The 20,159-nt window shown below is 37.7% G+C and overlaps 1 pseudogene; it reads right to left on the reverse strand.

The window, feature by feature from the left end:
• Positions 1–19,746: 19,746 nt before the first annotated feature.
• LOC129151540 (U2 spliceosomal RNA) lies at positions 19,747–19,873 on the reverse strand (annotated as a pseudogene).
• Positions 19,874–20,159: the final 286 nt, after the last annotated feature.

The following is a 20,159-nucleotide window of genomic DNA, read 5'->3' on the forward strand; positions in this document are numbered from 1 at the left end:
TCTTTGTCTCCGTCTCCGCTCCAGGCCTCACCTGCGTGCACAACCTCCTCCTGTCTGGTCATGACCCATTACAGCATCCTGGCCTAATTTGCATATTTCCTGTTTATATATATATATATATATACACACACACACACACACACACTAATAAAAGAGAAAAATGCTAATTGACCGTACCTTCACTACTCCCACAGCCAATCAGAGAGAGTATGCAAATTAACCCAACAAAGATGGTGGTTAATTTGCATACGCTGAGGGAGGGAGGAGTAAAGACTGAAGACAGTATAGAAGGAAGAGGGAGGGAAAGCGGAAAGCAAGAAGGCTGCCAGAGGGAAAGCACGGGCGGGGCAGGTGGCGGTGGCGGCGCGCACACAGACATGGCGGCCGCTTGCAGGAATCTTCCTGCAAAGGGCCCCTAGTGTGTGTGTGTATATATATATATATATATATATATATATATATATATATACACACATACATACACACACAAACACACATGTATATATATATACACACACACACATATATACATATGTATGTATATATGTATATATATGTATATATATATATATACACACACATATATATATGATTCTACTCTTAAGTACTTAGTATTTAACACATCTATTTTATTGTTTATAAGAATATTAATTACTGGATGATGGTAATTTAATTGAGTTACTGTAAATAAAGCTATTTGCTTGTTTATTTGTGTTCAGTATAATAACCAGAATTCTTTAAAACTACTCAGTTTTAAATGTGGCAGAGTTGATTATTCTCTAGTTTCTATCACCTTTGCAATATGTATATTACCAGTACGCACTCAGTAAATTGTAGAGTGTTGAATAAATGTAAAAATTATCAAATATAGTATATGAAAAGCAAAGTATGGAATGTATTATAATAATTTTATCATTATAAATTTTAACCTAAAATCAGGTTTTATAAAATTTATATTAATACTAGAGGCCCGGTACATGAATTCATGCATGGGTGGAGTCCCTTGGCCTGGCTGGCAATCAGGGCTGATCAGGACACTCTCACCCAGTCTGTGGGGAGGGACTGCACAAGGTTGGCAGGCTAAGTGCACTGACCACCAGGGGTCAGTGTCTGCCCCCTGGTGGTCAGTGCGCATCATAGCGACAAGGCAACTGGTTGTTCAGTCGACCAGTTATAACAGTCATTTCGGCTTTTATATACATAGCTTTGGATAAATACTGAAAGGACAGCAGAGAAATTAAAATGGTGTGATTAGCTAAAAATGAAAATGAATTTTCTTATGTTTTTTATTCATATGACCATTATGTTAATTTTGGGGAAAATCAATATATAAAAGAAATGCTAGCTATGAATATTGCATGAGATGTGAAAAACTAAATTTCTATACTATATAGCTATTTTTATTTCCCAAAAATCAATTGGGTGTGATTCTCCTATGATCACTCTAGCCAATAAAATCATAACTACCTAATGGACATACAAGCACTCTACTTATAATAAATATTTACAGTGATAGGCAATGGATTTTTAAAATTATTAATTTTCCAATTACAATTGACATATATTATTTTATATTAGTTTCAAGTGTACTGTATAGTGGTTAGTCATTTATTTTATTTGCAACAGGATACCCTCTATAAATCTAGTATCTATCTGGCACCATATACATTTATTACAATATTATTAGCTATATTCTCTATGCTGTACTTTACATCCCATGACTATTTTGTAACTACCAATTTGTATTTATTAATCTCTTTAAAATTTTTTTAAGAAATATATTTTATTGATTTTTTTTTTTACAGAGAGAAAGGGAGAGAGATAGAGAGTTAGAAACATCGATGAGAGAGAAACATCGATCAGCTGCCTCCTGCACACCCCCCACTGGGGATATGCCCGCAACCAAGGTACATGCCCTTGACCGGAATCGAACCTGGGACCCTTGAGTCTGCAGGCCGACGCTCTATCCACTGAGCTAAACCGGTTTCGGCTCTTTAAAATTTTTTGCCCAGCCTCTAAACCCCCTTCAATCTGGCAACCATAATTTTGTTTTCTGTATATGAATGTGCTTCTGGGTTTTTTTGTTCTTTAGATTCCACTTGTAAGTAAAATAATATGGTATTTGTCTTTCAAGGTCTGACATATTTCACTTAGCATACTACCCTCTATGTCCATCCAAATTGTTGCAAATGGTATTCATTCTTTTTTTATGACCATGTAATATACCATTGTATATTCATATCATATCTTCTTTAACCAATTCTCTATTGGTGGGCACTTAGGTTGCTTCCATAGGTTGGCTATTGTAAATAATGCTGCAATGAACATAGCAATGCATATATCTTTTCAAATTAGTATTTTGGGTTTCTTTAGATAACTTATGCAGAAGTAGAATTGCTGGGTCATTGGCAGTTCCATTTTTAATTTTTTGAGGAACCTCCATATTATTTTCATTGGCTGCACCAATCTACATGCCATCAACAATGCATGAGGATTACATTTTCTCCACAACCTCACCAACACATGTTGTTTGTTGATTCATTAATGATAGCCATTCTGAAAAGTGTAATCTGATATTTCATTGTACTTTTAATTTGCAAGGCAATATATTTTAAAACATTATGCTTTCCTGAGTATGTAAATAATTTTAAAATAAAATTTAGAAGTTCTGCAATATCCATATTCATATATACATATATGTCGTACATTTTGCAATGTTGTAGCTTGAAAATAAATACCTTTACTTTAAACACATATGTATTTGTCCTTAATGTAATATATCAAAATATTTACTTAAAGCTGTTTATATTTTTAAAAACTATGCATTTCTTAAAATTATTTTACATAATCATAATATGTAATACTAGTGGCCCAGTGCACATTAAAAAGATGTGGAGGGCAGTTAGGGGTGACCAGGCCCTGGATTCATGCACATTAAAAAGAAATAAATTAGAAGACATATTTTAATATCGCTATTCACCATTTCTCTATAATAGAAGTGTCAGAGATGAAAGAAAATTAGTAAAATGTATATGATAATAATATATAAATTGATTAATAAATAAACAATAAAACATGATATAACAGCAAAGACATGATATAAAAACAACAAAAACATGATAGAAAAACAACATTGATAAAAACAAAGACTGACAAATTGATTAGATTCATTCTAATATCTTCCTGTATATCACATTAAGAGTAAAAACACTTTCAGAGTGCTTGACTAATTTCCCTTAGGATGAAGTATTTACAACTTTAACTTTAACATCACACGCTCTTTGAACTCAAGAGAAAGCAACATATAACAGACCATGTCCGAAAACGGGTTCAGGTAGGAATATTCCTACTCTGTCTAGAGTTTTTCCTTGTGATTTATTAATAGTTATCACAATGCTGGCATCACAGGAAACTATCTTCCAATTAATTTAAATGGGAGGCCAGTGTCAGACAGGGAGAAATCAATGCTTAGAATCAGAACAACCTCTCCTTCTGCAGATCCTGTTAATACTTCAGCTTCTATTATGTTATGTCAAAACACACGCATACAACTGATGCCAGTGAGAGCTTTATATGTATTGCGCATGCACGAGGCAACGTTTATTTTTAAACTAGAGGCCTGGTGCTCGAAATGTGGGGGGAGGGTGGTATCCCTCAGCCCAGCCTGTACCCTCTCCAATCTTGGACCCCTCGAGGGATGTCCAACTGCCCATTTAGGCCTGATAGGCCCGATTCCCAAGGGCAGTTGGACATCCCTCTCACAATCCAGGACTGCTGGCTCCCAACCACTCACCTGCCTGCCTGCCTGATTGCCCCTAAACACTTCTGCCTGCCAGCCTGATCACCCCATAACCATTCCTCTGCCAGCATGATCAACGCCTAACTGCTCCCCTGCCAGGCTGATTGCCCCTAACTGCACTCCCCTGCCGGCCTGGTCACCCCTAACTGACCTCCCCTCCTGGCCTGGTCACCCCTAACTGCCCTACCCTGAAGCCTTGTCCCCCCCAACTACCCTCCTCTGCCAGCCCAGTCACCCCTAACTACCCTCCACTGCAGGCCTGGTCCCTCCCAACTGCCCTCACCTGCAGGCCTGGTTGCCCCCAACTGCCCTCCCCTGCAGGCCTGGTCCCTCCCAACTGCCCTCCCTTGCAGGCCTGGTTGCCCCCAACTGCCCTCCCTTGCAGACCTGATCGCCCACAACTTCCCTCCCCTGCTGGCCTTATCGCCCACAACTGCCCTCCCCTGATGGCCATCTTGTGGTGACCATCTTGTGTCCACATGGGGGAGGCCATCTTGTGTGTTGGAGTGACAGTCAATTTGGATATTACCTCTTTATTATATAGGACTAGAGGCCCGGTGCACGAAATTTGTGCACGGAATTTGTGGGGTTGTCCCTCAGCCCAGCCTGTACCCTCTCCAATATGGGACCCCTCAAGGGATGTCCGACTAAACGGGCAGTAGGACATCCCTCTCACTATCCAGGACTGCTGGCTCCCAACTGCTTGCCTGCCTGCCTTCCTGATTGCCCCTAACCACTTCTGCCTGCCAGCCTGATAAGCCCCTAACCACTCTGCTGCCAGCCTGTTTGCCCCCAACTTCCTTCCTCTGCCGGCCTGGTCACCCCTAACTGCCCTCTACTGCAGGGTTGATCACCTCCAACTGCCCTCCCTTGAAGGCTTGGTCCCTCTCAACTGCCCTCCCTTGCAGACCAGGTGCCTCCCAACTGCCCTCTCCTGTTGGCCATCTTGTGGTGGCCATCCTGTGTCCACATGGGGGCAGGATCTTTGACCACATGGAGGCAGCTATATTGTGTGTTGCAGTGATGATCAATCTGCATATTACTCTTTTATTAGATAGGATAGAGGCCTGGTACAGGGGTGGGGGCCAGCTGGTTTGCCCTGAAGGGTGTCCCGGATCAGGTGGGGGTTCCCTTGGGGCATGGGGCGGCCTGAGCAAGGGGCCTGTGGTGGTTTGCAGGCCAGCCATGCCCCCTGGCAACCCAAGCGGAGGCCCTGGTATCTGGAATTTATTTTCCTTCTACAATTGAAACTTTGTAGCCTGAAGTGGAGCCAAGCCTGGGGCTCCCTCCAGGCCGGCAGCCATTTGTGTTGGGGTTATAATTGAAACTTTGTTGCCTTAAGCAGGTGGGCCCGGCCAGGGTGTGCAGAAAGCTTTGCTTCCCCTGTTGCCGGCGGCAACCCTGGCCTGCTTTCTCAAGCTCCATTCTGCCGCCATTTGTTTGAATTTGTTTACCTTCTATAATTGAAACTTTGTAGCTTGAGTGGAGGCTTAGGCCTGGCAAGGGCAGGCGGAAAGCTTGGCTTCCTCTGTTACCTAGGAAACCTTGCTCTCTGTGGCTGTAGCCATCTTGGTTTGGGTTAATTTGCATGCTCGTTCTGATTGGATGGTGGGCGTGGCTTGTGGGTGTGGCTTGTGGGTGTGTTGGAGGTATGGTCGATTTGCATATTTGTCTATTATTAGATAGGATTGCATTGCACTGCAATACATTAGAGATAAGAATTCAATAAATCGCCCTAACTGGTTTGGCTCAGGGGATAGAGCGTCGGCCTGCGGACTGAAGGGTCCTAGGTTTGATTCTAGTCAAGGGCATGTACCTTGGTTGTGAGCACATTCCAAATAGGGTGTGTGCAGGAGGCAGCTGATCGATGTTTCTCTCTCATCGATGTTTCTAACTCTCTATCCTTCTCCCTTCCTCTCTGTAAAAAATCAATAAAATATATTTTAAAAAAAAAGAATTCAATAAATCAAATAACTAAAAAAATGCTATCATAACTGAAAAGTTTTATTTGGCCTACTGACTGTGTCAAATATTTTATTTTGAGTTCTGCACCAAGGAAGGAGTGTACTTCATAAGAAAAACTCAAGGAACAGATACAGAATTATAATTAAGCATAACAAGCATATCTATGGGTCTCTAAAATTAAATCACAATCTGTGGCAAGCAAATATATGTTTTTCCTTCAAGGGTTCTTCATTTTAACTCAATAAGTATTATATTTAAGAAGAATGAAATTAATTTATTTTTAGAGAAGCATATGATTAATATTGTATGCTTTAATTTAAAAGTTTTACATTCTAGAATAAAAATTAGACATGAAAAATAATAAATGCTACTCTTTTCCTAAGTATTAAAAGTTAGTATAACACATTATTCCAATCCATTAGAATATCTTCTGTAAGTACAATTCTATTTTTATTATTGAGGTAAGATTTATATGAACAGAATCTTCCTCAAATAAGATAACTGTGAGTAAAAGTAGAATAAAGTAACTATTAAATAGAACTTTTAATTCAAATGTTCATATTTTATGGTGATTATGTTGATCACTCATAATGATTTTTTATTTACTATTGCAGGGCATATATTTTAGCATTAAAATTAAAAACTACATTTTATATATATTACATAACTATTAGCACTGGGCACAAATCTGTGAGCCAGTAGGTCGCTGCCGCCCTCCTGTAGCTCCTCCCACCCTCTTCCCCTGCCTCATAGCTTGCTGCCCTGCCCACTCCTGTAGCTCTCCGCAACCCACTTGTAGTTTGCTGCCCCACCCTCCTGCAGATCCGTGATCCGGTCATTACGGGGTCGGTCATTATGCCTCAGGGCGTACTGGATAATTAGCATATTCCTCTCTTATTATATAGGATTATATAATACATAGTAACCATTAACATATTATAGAACATATAAGAACTGCATATGTTAGCATTCAGAATTACAGCTAATTGATGTCCTTTTATAAATCTTTAGTTCTTTAATGAAGTGAACTTGTTAAATGATCAATTGTGGCAAAAATAAAGGGAACATGTTCTTCCATACTCTTTTTCAACCCCATTGTTAATTTCAAAATCCCAATTGACCCACTCTCAAGTCACCATTATTTCAATATTCACAAGAGCAATTGCGGTTAAAGGACAGCTTTGATCAATTGCTTAATAAATTAATAGGTTATTACAATAAGTATGTACACAGTTTGATGGCATTCTCCACGGCTCCCACTTCACAGAGATGGTGAAGGATCAACACTGGCACCCAGGATGTGCTTGGAGGGATTTCATCACTGTCTCCATAGCAGCTTCACGCTGCACACGGATGACTTCCGCACTGAGTAATAACAGAGACTTAAAGTGACTGGCGTACCCAGCCCAGAAGCTAGAGTGAATGAACACTCACGATAATGCACTGCAACTCAGAAACAACAGACTGTGAAAACTTCAACTTCTCTATGTAGGAAATATACACATATGAGATAAAACAGCACATGCCACAGAGATCTGTTAAAACAGAACAAACAAAAATGTTACCGAGCATTGAATAGCTACTGAACAGTGACCCCTGGCAATGAAAAACCAAGCAAAAATAATTGCCCTCATGGAGCTTATAATAAACCATAAGTAAATAAAAATAAACAGAACCCTATGTCAGGAGTTGATTACTTTTATGAAGAAAATTAAGGGCATAAAGAGCAACCAGATGTGGGTGTCCTATTTTATAAAAGATAAATCAGGAAGGATCTCTCTGGGAAGGTGATATAGAACAGAAACCTGAAGAACATGGCGTTAGCAACATGTACATCTAGGAGAAGAAAAGTAGCAATAAAGTAAGTGTGACTTGAGCCGTAGGAGTGGGGATGGGGTAGTTTGGGGTTGTCAGGGGAAAAATGCTTAGTATTTTATAAGTTAGGATAAGAGCATTGAATTGTATTTACCTTAAATGAAAAGATAAATCCCTGGAGGGTTTAAATTCAGAAGCTGAGTTTGATTTTAAAAAGTTGTATCAGTTACAGCCAAAGGAATGGAAAAAAAAATGTTGTTCTGGCCTTGAGAGATTACAAGAAGGGGTAAAGTTGCAGCTTGCAGACAAATTAATAGTCTATTCCAATAGTTTATTCAAGATATGATAGTGGATTAAAGCAAATTGGTAATAGTGTTTGACATGCTGATTAAACATTACGTGTTTAAATGCTTATTCAATAGCCCAATCAAGTGACTGAATAGGCAGTTACCTTATTTATTTATTTATTTATTATTTATTTATTTATTTATTTTTCCTGAGAATTCTGGCATTTGTAATAGAGACTCTTGCTGGAGATGTAATTTGGAAGATTTTTAAAGTAGGGCTCAGACAAAAGCAGATTATTTGCAGTGATACACCAATGAGGGGACCTCTGGAAGTAGAGGCCACAGTATGAAAACAGGCATAGTGAGACAGAGAAGGAGAAAATCCAAAATAAATGTTCATTACTGAGGTTGATGTTACAAGTTTTGGGAATTTGATTCCACAGGAACCTCTAGAGAAATATGTACAGACATCTCCTAGAATTTTCCACCTGAGTAATGGAGGCTGGGGAATTTATCTTTGGGCTCCCGTTCTAGATCATTATTTGAGAGTTGCTCCTAGGAGCTTTCAGTCACCCTGTATATCCCAGCTGCACTTTCCCTGGGTCAAATATACTTCTGACGATCTTGGGGAAGAAATAAAAACATGCTTAGTGCATAGCTGAGGTGGGACCACTGTACTGTGAGATAAGTCTGAGTTTGCATGGAACTGTCCACCATAGGGAAGTCTGCAATCAGAGCTGACCTGAAGGAACCTGGCATAGGACACCAGAGACATGTGTTATAGATGATATAAACTGAGGTTATAAGATGGGAAAAGATTCTCACTAAGGACGTAACATTAGAGAAGAACTCGCTACCCTGGAGTATGTGGGTATTTCCAGTATTTGGACATTGGGAAATGTGGAAGGACTGGTATAAAAGATTGAAAAGGAGCCCCCAGATAAGTAAAGAGAATCAAGAATGGATATCGCAAAGGCCAAGTGAAAAAGACAAACCGAGAAAGGGTTCGCTTTTAAGAGTCAAATGCTGCTAACAGACAAATTAAGGATGGAGAATTCATTATTGATTTTGTCAATAATGACACTGAAAATACAGCCCATAGTCCTAATTGAAATACATTTAGTTGTGAATAGAAAAATAGGATGTGAAAACAAGAAAACAAAAATAAACAACAAACAAGCAATACTGGTAAATAAATGAGTAAATAAATAAAAGGGGTTTTTATTGACACCACATTTTTCTCAAGCTATCACCACTTCTTTACCACCTTTTACTGCAAAATCCCTTAGGGTCAATAACAAATAACATTTTATTAATTCCTTTATTAGTCCATTGTAATGTAGTAATGAGTTAAGCTGGGTATTGTACTTGAAAATTAAAATTTGTGGCTAGAGGACAACCCAAGTTGAAGTGTACTGCTTGGCATTCAAGATAGAATACACAGCAGAATAAACATTCAAGGTGGCATTCCTTCCATTCATCACGGAATTCCCGCCCCCCACTTTCATTTTCTTTTCCTCTTCTCAAACATTTTTTTTTCTTTCACTGCTTAACCCAATATCCCCCACCAATATCAAGCCAAACACATTTTTTCTTGTTGATTTTTCTCTCTCCGTATTTTAAGGAAGGCATATGTATAAGTAACTTAGAATTTTTTGGCCCCAGTCCATCACAATGCCATGTAAGCAAATAAATAAACAAAACCAATATAAACAGCATAATTTCCAGTCAATAGCGTGTGGTTTAGAGTGTGGAGTGAGATCAACAAAAAAGAATTCTCAGCAGACTATACAAAAACATTTATGAAGCAAGTGCTTGTGCTATACCAAACATTTGGTCAAAGAGTGTAATGATGCAATAGATAAGGAAAGCAGTTAAACAACATGCTTTGCAAAAGCATTTAAACATTTTAAATGTATCAAGTGAGAGACAGTTACATCTCTATGAATATTAATTACATATTTTTGTCAATGACAGCAAGAAGCTTGTTGGTATTGTTATTTCAGCTTGAAGGATAAAGTGCTCAAATCAGTAACGTGTTTTTAATGAACTAAAATCTCACTCATCTAGGGGAAATAATGAACAACATAGACTGATGAACAAGAACAGACCCAGAAACAAGGAGGCATGGATCAGACTGTCAGGCCGCAGAGGGAGGGTAGGGGAGGGTGGGAGTAAAGGGGAGAGATCAACCAAAGGACTTGTATGCAAGCATATGAGCCTAACCAGCAGTTAAGGACAACAGGGGGGTGGGGGCATGTGTGGGGAGGGGTGTGGGATGGGAATGGGGGGATGAGGACAAATATGTGATACCTTAATCAATAAAGAAATTAAAAAAAAAGAATTTTTCTCAAAAAAAAAATAAAATCATAGCACATGTTTATTTAATAATTACACTATGTAATAATATTTAAAGTTCATTGGTAAGAAGTATCATATAGTAATTACTAAACCAGGCATGGAATGTTCTAGTCTTGGTCAGAATAATTTTCTTCCTCAAGAAAAAATTATTATAGGAAATATAATGAAGAAATGAATATAATATTGATGTTATAATTAGTCATCTGTTTTTTATCATCAGAAAACTAACTACATTTTTTTAAAAGATGTGAGCACAAATGCATATTTATTCACTCATCCTTTATGCTGCTTGTAAAATAAGCATATAACTTGCTTGAAGATTAAAACTTGAATATAATTAAACCAGTAAAATATACAAACATAGAGGCTTCACTGCTCTCTGTACAAGGTAAAGAAACAATTCCTTGTTCACTAGAGTTAATGCTAAACAACAAAAAGGTCCATATTCATATTTTCAGTGAATTAAATATTTACTAATTATTAGAATGGTGTTATTAAAATAGCATTATTTGGATGAAATTTAAAACTACATAAATTTAAAGCTAGTATTATTCACAAATAAGCATTTGAAAATAAGAGAATACCATTTTAAGAGATTTAACAAAACGTCACTTTCTACTTGAATTTTGTAACTTACATTTTTTCTTTTAAAATTAATTTCACTTTACTTTGTTATTTAAGCCTAAATTCAAGCTGAAAGAAAAATATATCCAATAATGTTCGCTTTCAATGTAATATTTCAGTCTCAGAAGATCTTGGAATGTCATTCTGCTTTCTTTAAATTTTTAAGGTAATTAACCTAGATTATACCTACAAGTGTGCTGTTGAATAGGTAGCCACCAGTCACTGTGGACTACTGAGGACTTGAAATACAGATGGTCAGAAATCCTGATACTCACTGGATTGCTAACATTTTCCATGAAAACATACAAATTATCTCAACATAATTTTATACTTATGACATGCTGAAATAACATTTTAAATATATTTGGCTAAATGAAATATGTGTTATGAAGTTTAATTTACTTATCTCTTCTTACTTTTTAATGTGGCTATTAGAAATTTAAAATTTTTTAAATATATGCAGTCTGGTGGGCTGAATTCTAAGACAGTCCCCAAGACTCTGAGCCTCTGGTGTATATATATATATACATACCTAACTTCTCTCAGTTATTCAATTAAGCAATAATGTAGATGTTGCTGTGAAAGGATTTTGCAGGTGTAATTAAAGCCACAAATCTGTTGACCTGAAGAAAAGAGTATGACCAGAGTGGGTTTGACCTAATTATATGGGTCCTTTATTTCCTCCACCTGGCTGCAAAAGAGGAAGTCCGAGAGATGCTCTCTGGCTGGCCAGGAAAAGGCAAGCTTCCTTGTTGTGAAATGCCAATGAGGTGGCTTAGTTAGCTCTTGATGCCATAACAAAATACCATAGGTTGGGTGGCTTAAACAAAATAAATTTATTTTCTCATAGTTCTGGAAGCTGGAAATCTGAGATCAAGGTGCCAGCGTGGGCAGGTTCTGGAAAGAGAGTGGTCCTTGTGGTTTGCACAAACAAAGCCTCCTTCCTGCTGTGTTCTCTCTCTCTATACGGCCACCAATCCTATTGGATTAGGATCCCACCTGTCTGACCATATTTATCCTTAATTACTTTCTAAAAGCCCCATCTCCATAAACACTCATGTTGGATTTACAACATCAACATTTGTATTTTGTGGGACACAATTCAGTCCATAGCAGGTGGCCACATGGCAAGGAGCTTCCTGTAGTAGCTGGGAGCAGTCCCTGGCTGATGGCTTGTGGGAAATAGCACCTTCTGTCCTACAACCTCAAGGAACGGAACTAGTGAGTTTGGAAGAGGATCTTGAACCCCAGATAAAAACCACAATCGCATGACCCACTGATTTCAGCCGAAGAAGAATATTTAGCCTCATTTTCCCCAGATTTCTCACCTACAAATATTATGAAAAAATAAATGGATATTGTTTCAAGCTGCTGAGTTTGTGGTAATGTGTAATGCAGCAAAAGAAAATACATGCAGCTCATATTTTGGTTTGCATTATATTTTATTAAACAGTAGTTACCCAATAGCTGTGATTTTGGATTTCATCTGGTTAGAAAAGCTGCAAAATTCTTCAATTGTTTCCTGAACTTGAAGATGACTTTGAAAATCGAATGGCCTTCTACAGAAAACAGGATGGAGATTCTAAAAAAAAAAAAAAAATTAAAAACTAGCCTTATGGGCCAGCAATTCCACTTCTGGGTATATATTTGAAGAAATCCAAAGCACTGATTTATAAAGATATATGCATCTCTGTGTTCATTGCAGTGTTATTTACAATATCCAAGATACAAAAGCAACCTAAGTGTCCATCAATAAAATTGAACTGATTCTGAGTTTAGGAATGGGTAAAGAAGATGTGGTACATATATACAATGGAATATTACTCAGTCATAAAAAGGAATGAAATCTTCCCATTTGCAACAGCATGAATAAACCTACAGGATATTATGCTAAGTGGAGTAAGTCTAACAAAGAAAAACAAATACCATGTTATGTCACTTATAGGTGGAATCTAAAGAACAAAATAAATGAACAAACAAAACAGAAACAGACCTATAGATGTGGAGAACAAACTGATGTTTGCCAGATGGGAGGGAGGTTCAGGGACTGAGTGAGAAAGGTGAAGAGATTAAGAAGTGCAAATTGGTAGTTACAAAACAGTCATGGAAGTAAAGTACAGCACAGGGAATATAGTCAATAGTAGCGTAATAACTATGTATGGTACCTGGTGGGTACTAGACTTACAGGGGGGATCACTTCATAAATTATATAAATGTTTAACCACTATGTTGTGCACCTAAAATTAACATAAAATAATATTAAATGTCACCTATAATTTAAAAATTAAAAGATAATTTAAAAAAGAAAGTGACATTTTCCCTATCATACAGTCTCTGACTTGAATCTTCATTCATTCATCATTCATTCATTCATCATTCATTCATTCATTCATCAAACAGTTATCAAATACATACTATCTGCCAGGACATAGGATTGTTACTGATGACTGTAGTGTAAAAAAGTCATCATCCTGTAGTCATGGAAATTAATATATAAAATCCACTTTGAATTTTATAAAATAAAATTAATGGTTGATTTATCATGAAAAATTTTTAAAAGCCAAATATGTATATAATTTACATTTTATATGGGTTTGATTATATTAGCTAAGTCTCATTGCTAAACTCAGAATCAGTTCAATTTTAAAAAGTCATTGTATTTAGCCAACCACAGCATATTAAAATGGCAAAAATAAGAATCAGATAGTCCAAAAACCTTAAACACACCAGTCATTTCTACAATAATCTAATGGAAAGTCAATTGGACAAAGAACTTTTATGATTTAGGTCCATGAAAACTAGCCTTGAAGAATCTATCTTTCCCAAATTGCCTTCCCAGTAAAATTCTTTAAATTATTCCACAAGCTATAGAAAATATCTCTAAAAGTATAGCTTGTGCCAAAAGTCATGGAAGAAAGAAATCGGCATGAACAGTTTTTTTCATTCCATCAAATGAATGCGGAGATGTCAGAATCAAGTGATAAAGACCTATGGCCATGTGCTTCAATTCATGTGTGCAAAGGGAGAAAGTAGCTTGAAGAAGAGAGGTTAATTAAGAGCCTATAAGTCGGTTCACCTTTTCCCAGAATTAAAATGACATACCAGAATAAAAGCAATAAGCAACAGTAAAATCTTCTTAAGACATTTCTATTTATAGATCCTCACTCACTTCATTAGCATTTTTAGCTTCTAATTTTCATATTTTGGAAAATGTTTTTCATAAAAAATGGTCTGAAAAAACTCATCATTGGGTTAAATTACTCTCATGAATACTAAACCCAGGAGCACCCCAAGCTGGTTTATGTTATGTGTCTCTAGTATCACAAGCCCAGTGACTGCATATAAAACTCTATCACAAAATTACTTCACTCCACTCTGTCAAGATAAAAAATTATTCACTTAGTGCCCGCCTTTCCAAAACTTCATTATGGTTGTAGAAATAAAAGGGAGTCTTGGAATAAAAATAGGGATGTGATAATAAAATTGTGATAATTAAAAAAAAAAAGAAACAAGATAAATGCATCACTAGAGAAAAGAGCAATCAGTTATACAAATCATATTTTCAGGATTCATATTAAAAAGCAAATTGTTCACAAAATGAGAAAGAAAAACAGGATTAGGAATGGCAGGATGACATGCTTGCATGTGAATGGAAATCAATCATCTATTCATTGACATAAACAAAGCTCTAAAGAAAAGTGATTGCAAGGCATGCTAGAGAAAGTAGCCCAAAGAGCAAGAATTTGCAGTCCACCCAAACACTGTGCAGAGTAGCTCTTGTGACAGTTGGTGAATCACAGCATCACTGATCAGTTGCAATATTCCTGGACATTTCTCAGGGATATTTATTTTTGCTTCCATTTTCCCATGTACAGGCAAAACCAGTTATGTGTTTTTACTTATTTTACATCTTGCCCTGATAGAAGAAAACAAGTATTGTCAGAGACACAAGTAATTAATCTGCTCTCTTGAAAGCACTCACTAAATTAATTAATTAGTCTTATAATGTATACTTTATTTCCTTGTAAATTTGAAATTTGCAAGGCAGATTGTCATTGACTAGGTTGTGGCAGAAATAATGCTATGTGTTCAAGAAATTCTCATAGACCCTTAGAAAGCTGTACTCCTCAGCACTGTTGCAATTAGGTGAGTACAAGTGACTGCTTTTGTGCAGTGAAGCTCTATTGAAGGATCATGTGTGACTGCAGGAAAGTCAGTGGATGGTCCCTGTCTGATGCACAGGCTTTACCAACCCTAGCTCGTGTGGTACAAGAAGGTCTCGTATTGTGAGGTAGAGCCATGAGGTCTACACTGTAGCACAGCTCATCTGGAGGGTGGCCCAGACCTGCTGTGGACTTCTCATGAGATTCAGTGACTATCTATACTAATAAAAGCATAATATGCTAATTAGACCAGACGTCCTTCCAGACGACCTTCCGGACTAGGCCGGGGCTGTGAGAGAAGCCTGGGTCCCAGGTGCCAGAGAGAAGCCAGTGCTGGCAGCCAGGGGAAGGAAGGCCTACTCTTGCACAATTTTCCTGCATTGGGCCTCTAGTCTCTATATATAAAAGCCTAAGCCAGTGATGGTGAACCTATGACACGCGTGTCAGCACTGACATGCGTAGCCATTTCTGATGACACGCGGCCGCTGAGGAGGCCGCATGCCGAGGATGAAACATTTGCTGCTCCTGAGGATGAAACATTTGAGAAATAATGTTTTTTCCTCAAAGTGACACACTACCTGAGTTATGCTCAATTTTTTGGCAAAGTTTGACACACCAAGCTCAAAAGGTTGCCCGTCCTGGCCTAAGCAATCATTACAATGGAATGACCGGAATGATCGCAACAACCGGTTGACCAGTTGCTATGATGTGCACTACAACCAGGGGGCAGACACTCAATGCAGGAGCTGCCCCCTGGTGGTCAGTGTGCTCCCACAGGGGGAGCGCTGCTCAGCCAGAAGCTGGGCTCACGACTCCTCAGCAGCACTACAGAGCGGGGAGCAGTGGCAGCAGGCTCAGCCGGCTGGGATGAGCATGAGCAGCGTGGCGCCTGGCCCCGGTTCAGGCTCCTCCCTGGCCATCTGCCGCTTGGTGCACTGCTACATCCCTCGGATATCGGGCCTAAACTGGCAGTCGGACATCCCCCGAGGGGTCCCAGATTGCAAGTGACTATGTCATAGCTTATAAAATGCTACGTCCCACACACAGTTAAACAAAGAAGGTGGCTTCTGCAGTATTTGAAAAAGAGATCTGTGGCTGCTTAATCCTAATTCATCAGAAGAATCTCCAAGCTGTCCACATCCTGTTTATTCTACATGGGGATGAACATGCATTCCTATATATTGGGAACAGTCTCATAGATTTAAAAATTAAAACCTCGCAAGACTGTTCTAACACAAAAGACAGGATGATGCAGCGATGACATGCATGAACTCTGGCTTGCACATGTTGTGGTCAGCCTTGATTCTGACACTTATAACTGTGTGACAAAGCCAATTACTTAACTTCTCTCTGCTTCAGTTTTTCTACCCATAAGATGGGGAAAATGGTACTACTGCCTCAAAGGATCATGTTGTGTACTACTTTTTATAATCAGGGCAAAAAAATGTAGCTGCCCATACAATGGCAAGATGCCTTTCACCTGTATGAAAAGTATGGTCACTGGTGCATGCAGCATCCCGGATTGTGAGAGGAATGTCCGACTGCCGGTTTAGGCCCAATAGGGATCGGGCCTAAACCTGGCAGTTGGACATCCCCTGAGGGGTCCTGGATTGTGAGAGGGCACAGGCAGGGCTGAGGGACCCCCCTGAAACACATGAATTTTGTGGACCAGGCCTCCAGTATTACTATAAGTTGTGTAAAAAATAGAAAAAAAAATGTTCTCATGATAAAATTAAAACAGAAAGAACAGAGTCAACAATTTTGGTATAGCAGAAACCAATATTATTATAAGTAATTCAGTTCAGCCAAATTGTAATAAAAGCTGTGAGTTTGTAGATGGATATTCCTTGAATTCTTTTGCAAACCCTTTTACTACTTTAATGAGTGACATTAACTAGATCCCACATAAAGCATTTCCTTTAAATGATCTACTAGCAATTCCTTTAAATCATCTACAGCAAAGAAAATACTGTTCTGAGAAAAGTATTTTACTTTTATATCAGAACAGAAATGAAGCATTGCTTTGTTTTTCAAATAGACAGTTACATTTTCACCAGACACTAAAATGAGTAAAGGATGAAATTTCTAAATAATACATGTTGATCAATTATATTCAACAACTTTGAGAATAGACTTGGGATATAAATTGCTAAAGTAAACAGACTCTCACCTGGAAAGGTCAAGTATTTTATTTTTATCAAAAATAGTTATCTATAGAGCAAAAAGCTTTCCTATATAATAGCGATCAATGTAAACATATCTAGCATTGAGCATTAACATAGTATTTCATAAAAACTATTTTATCTTACTTTATCAATACTTGCCTTCCTATATAATAACCTAAGACTTGATATTTGAATTTCTGAAGGATTGTAGTATTACTTAGCAACATTAATTCTGACTCAAACTTTGTGCAACCACTCTTTATATCAATATCATTATAACACATTTTCATAAATATTATTTTTAGAATTCATTTGTATTAACTTTTTTATTTTTTTATATCTTTATTGATTTCAGAGTGGAAGGGAGAGGGAGAGAGAGATAGAAACATCAATGATGAGAGAGAATCATTGATTAGCTGCCTCCTGCAAGTCCCCTACTGGGGATCAAGCTCGCAACCTGGGCATGTGCCCTTGACCAGAATTGAACCTGGGATCCTTCAGTCCACAGGCTGACACTCTATCCACTGAGCCAAACCATCTAGGGCATTTGTATTAACTTTTTAAAGCAATCAGATCCATTCCTCTATGCCATCTAATGATGTCCTAAAGAAAATTGTCTATTGCCAAGCATACACCTTCATTGTATTAATCCCTTATTATTATAAGTAGCTGTCATATATGATAGACACTGCTGCTCAGGGAAAAGAAAAAAAAAATGAATTCCCATGATCTCAACTTTAGGACTTAATTTTCTGCCAAATTATCTAAACTTTAATAAATATGCTTATTCCAATTGCACTATACATTTGTAGAGGCAAATTACCTAAACTTTAATAAATATGCTTATGCCAATTGCAGTATACATTTGTATACACAGAGAGCAACATGTACTACTAGCATACTTTTTGGGTGGACATAATAATGTAAATGCTATTTCTTCTTTCAAAGTTTTTTGCTTACTTTAAGGACAGAGCATAAATATCTCGGTATGTAATTTTCAGATTACAAGGTAAATGATATCAACCTTTTAAAAATATATATGTTTTTATTGATTTTAGAGAGAGAGAGGAAGAGAGGAGGGAGAGTGAGAAGAGAGAAAGAGAGAGAGAGAAACATCAATGTGAGAGAGAAACATCGAGCTGTTGCCTCTTGCAAGAACACCAACCAGGGATAGAACCTGTACCCTGGGCATGTGCCCTAACTGGGAACTGAACCAGTGACCTTTTGGTGCATGGACTTTACACCTTGTTCTCTTGGGTCACTCAACCTGGAAAAGCCATCTGCCTTGTCCAGAGGACACCCAAAAAGCCATGTAGAGAGATCCATGGGTTGAGGACCTAAGGCCTCTTGCCAACAGCCATCATCAACTTGCCATTTCTTATGTCAATAGTTAGGAAAAGAGAAGGACTCCAAGTGGTCCAAACTAGTTAGTTACAGCCTCAGATAATAATTAAACATTATATTCCTGCTCTGAATCATCGCATTTACATCTTCTCTTTGTCCCTGGAGACAAGTCGGGATGACTGAGACAAATAAGGATCCAGACAGTACATGAACCCCTAAAAATTACTCACCTCATTTTCACATTTATTTTTCATTGTTAGCCCTATGGCATTGCAGAAAATATAAAAAAGCAAAACCTGTTTATTTTTCTAATACTAATTTTAGATTGTGCCCATATTGATTCTTTCCTAATTTGGTGATTTTTTTTAAAGAAAATAAAGTATTCTAAACACTCTCCCCCTGGCTCCTCAGTTGTTCCTAATTCAGCAATGTGTCATGACCAGGAGCCACTTCTACAATAGATTGATGAGCCATTGTCACTTCTCTGAAAGCAGGCTAAGTCTCTGGAATGAAATAGTCCTTAGTCATAAAAATCCTGACTTACATTTCACTAGGTAATTCTAGACCTTACGTTTCTGGCAACATGCCAAACTCAGAAACCATTCATTTATTTAGCAACAATCGCAACTACCAGAACTGTATTTAAAATGTGTATGCTATTAAAATTGTTTCTAACACTCAACTGGCGAGTTCATCAGTTCATGACAAATGATTGCTTCATTTATTTATGTGCTCCTCAGAGTAATCCATCACCTTTCCTCTAGGGCACTCATTGTACTTCCCAGTAAACCGAAATTATATTTTACTTTATTATGCACAGGAAAATTGAAGAGGAGAGAAAAGGCAGATGTCGGAGTGGAGAATGAAGAGTAAACACTCCCTAAATTAACTTCTGACCAGAGGACAAGTGACAAGAGAAGTCTGTCTCAGTAATCGTGTAACTGGAGTGTTTTCAGAGAAATTAGATATTTAACTAGAAAGTTTCACAAATGTATTGTGGCTCCGATTAAATATTTTGTTGTGGTTATCGTGGTTTCTATCCATTATGCAACTTGCAGGACTCCGTTGGGTATTTGGGCGGGACTGACAATTCGAAGGGAACATAGTAAACTTTCTCTCACCTGCAGTAGTATTTAGACAGGAGCCAAACACTAGTCTTTTGAGGAGGGATTCCTTTTTTATCCTTTTGAGGGAAAGTAGGTGAGTAGGCATGCTAAATTATGAAACTTTGTATGGGCCAGGCTCTAATGAAATAACTTTTGGTACTAAGAGTATAATTGTTTTCATTTCTTTTTAAACTAATAAGAACAGATACTACACTTGATCTTAGCCAAAAGGCCGAGAAGCGATTCATTTCTTTTTAAAGTAACAAAACTGTTAGAACACTAAAAAGAATAGTCCATGTTAATAAGCATTATGTTATAATTAATGCATACCATTAAAGTCAAATGCCTAAGCAAAATCCAAGATTACAGTTGAGTTAAAAAACAAAAGTAGAGTCAGGGATGAGCAATAAAAGGATGGCTTATGCACAGTAAATTGATCATTTGTGGTATATTTTTTGTTGAAGCAATAACAGGGCCATTACCTCCAGGATCTTTTAATTCCACCTTACAGATTCTAAACCAAAGTGAGG

This window comes from Eptesicus fuscus, chromosome 14 (assembly GCF_027574615.1).
Source record: "Eptesicus fuscus isolate TK198812 chromosome 14, DD_ASM_mEF_20220401, whole genome shotgun sequence".
NCBI lineage: Eukaryota > Metazoa > Chordata > Mammalia > Chiroptera > Vespertilionidae > Eptesicus > Eptesicus fuscus.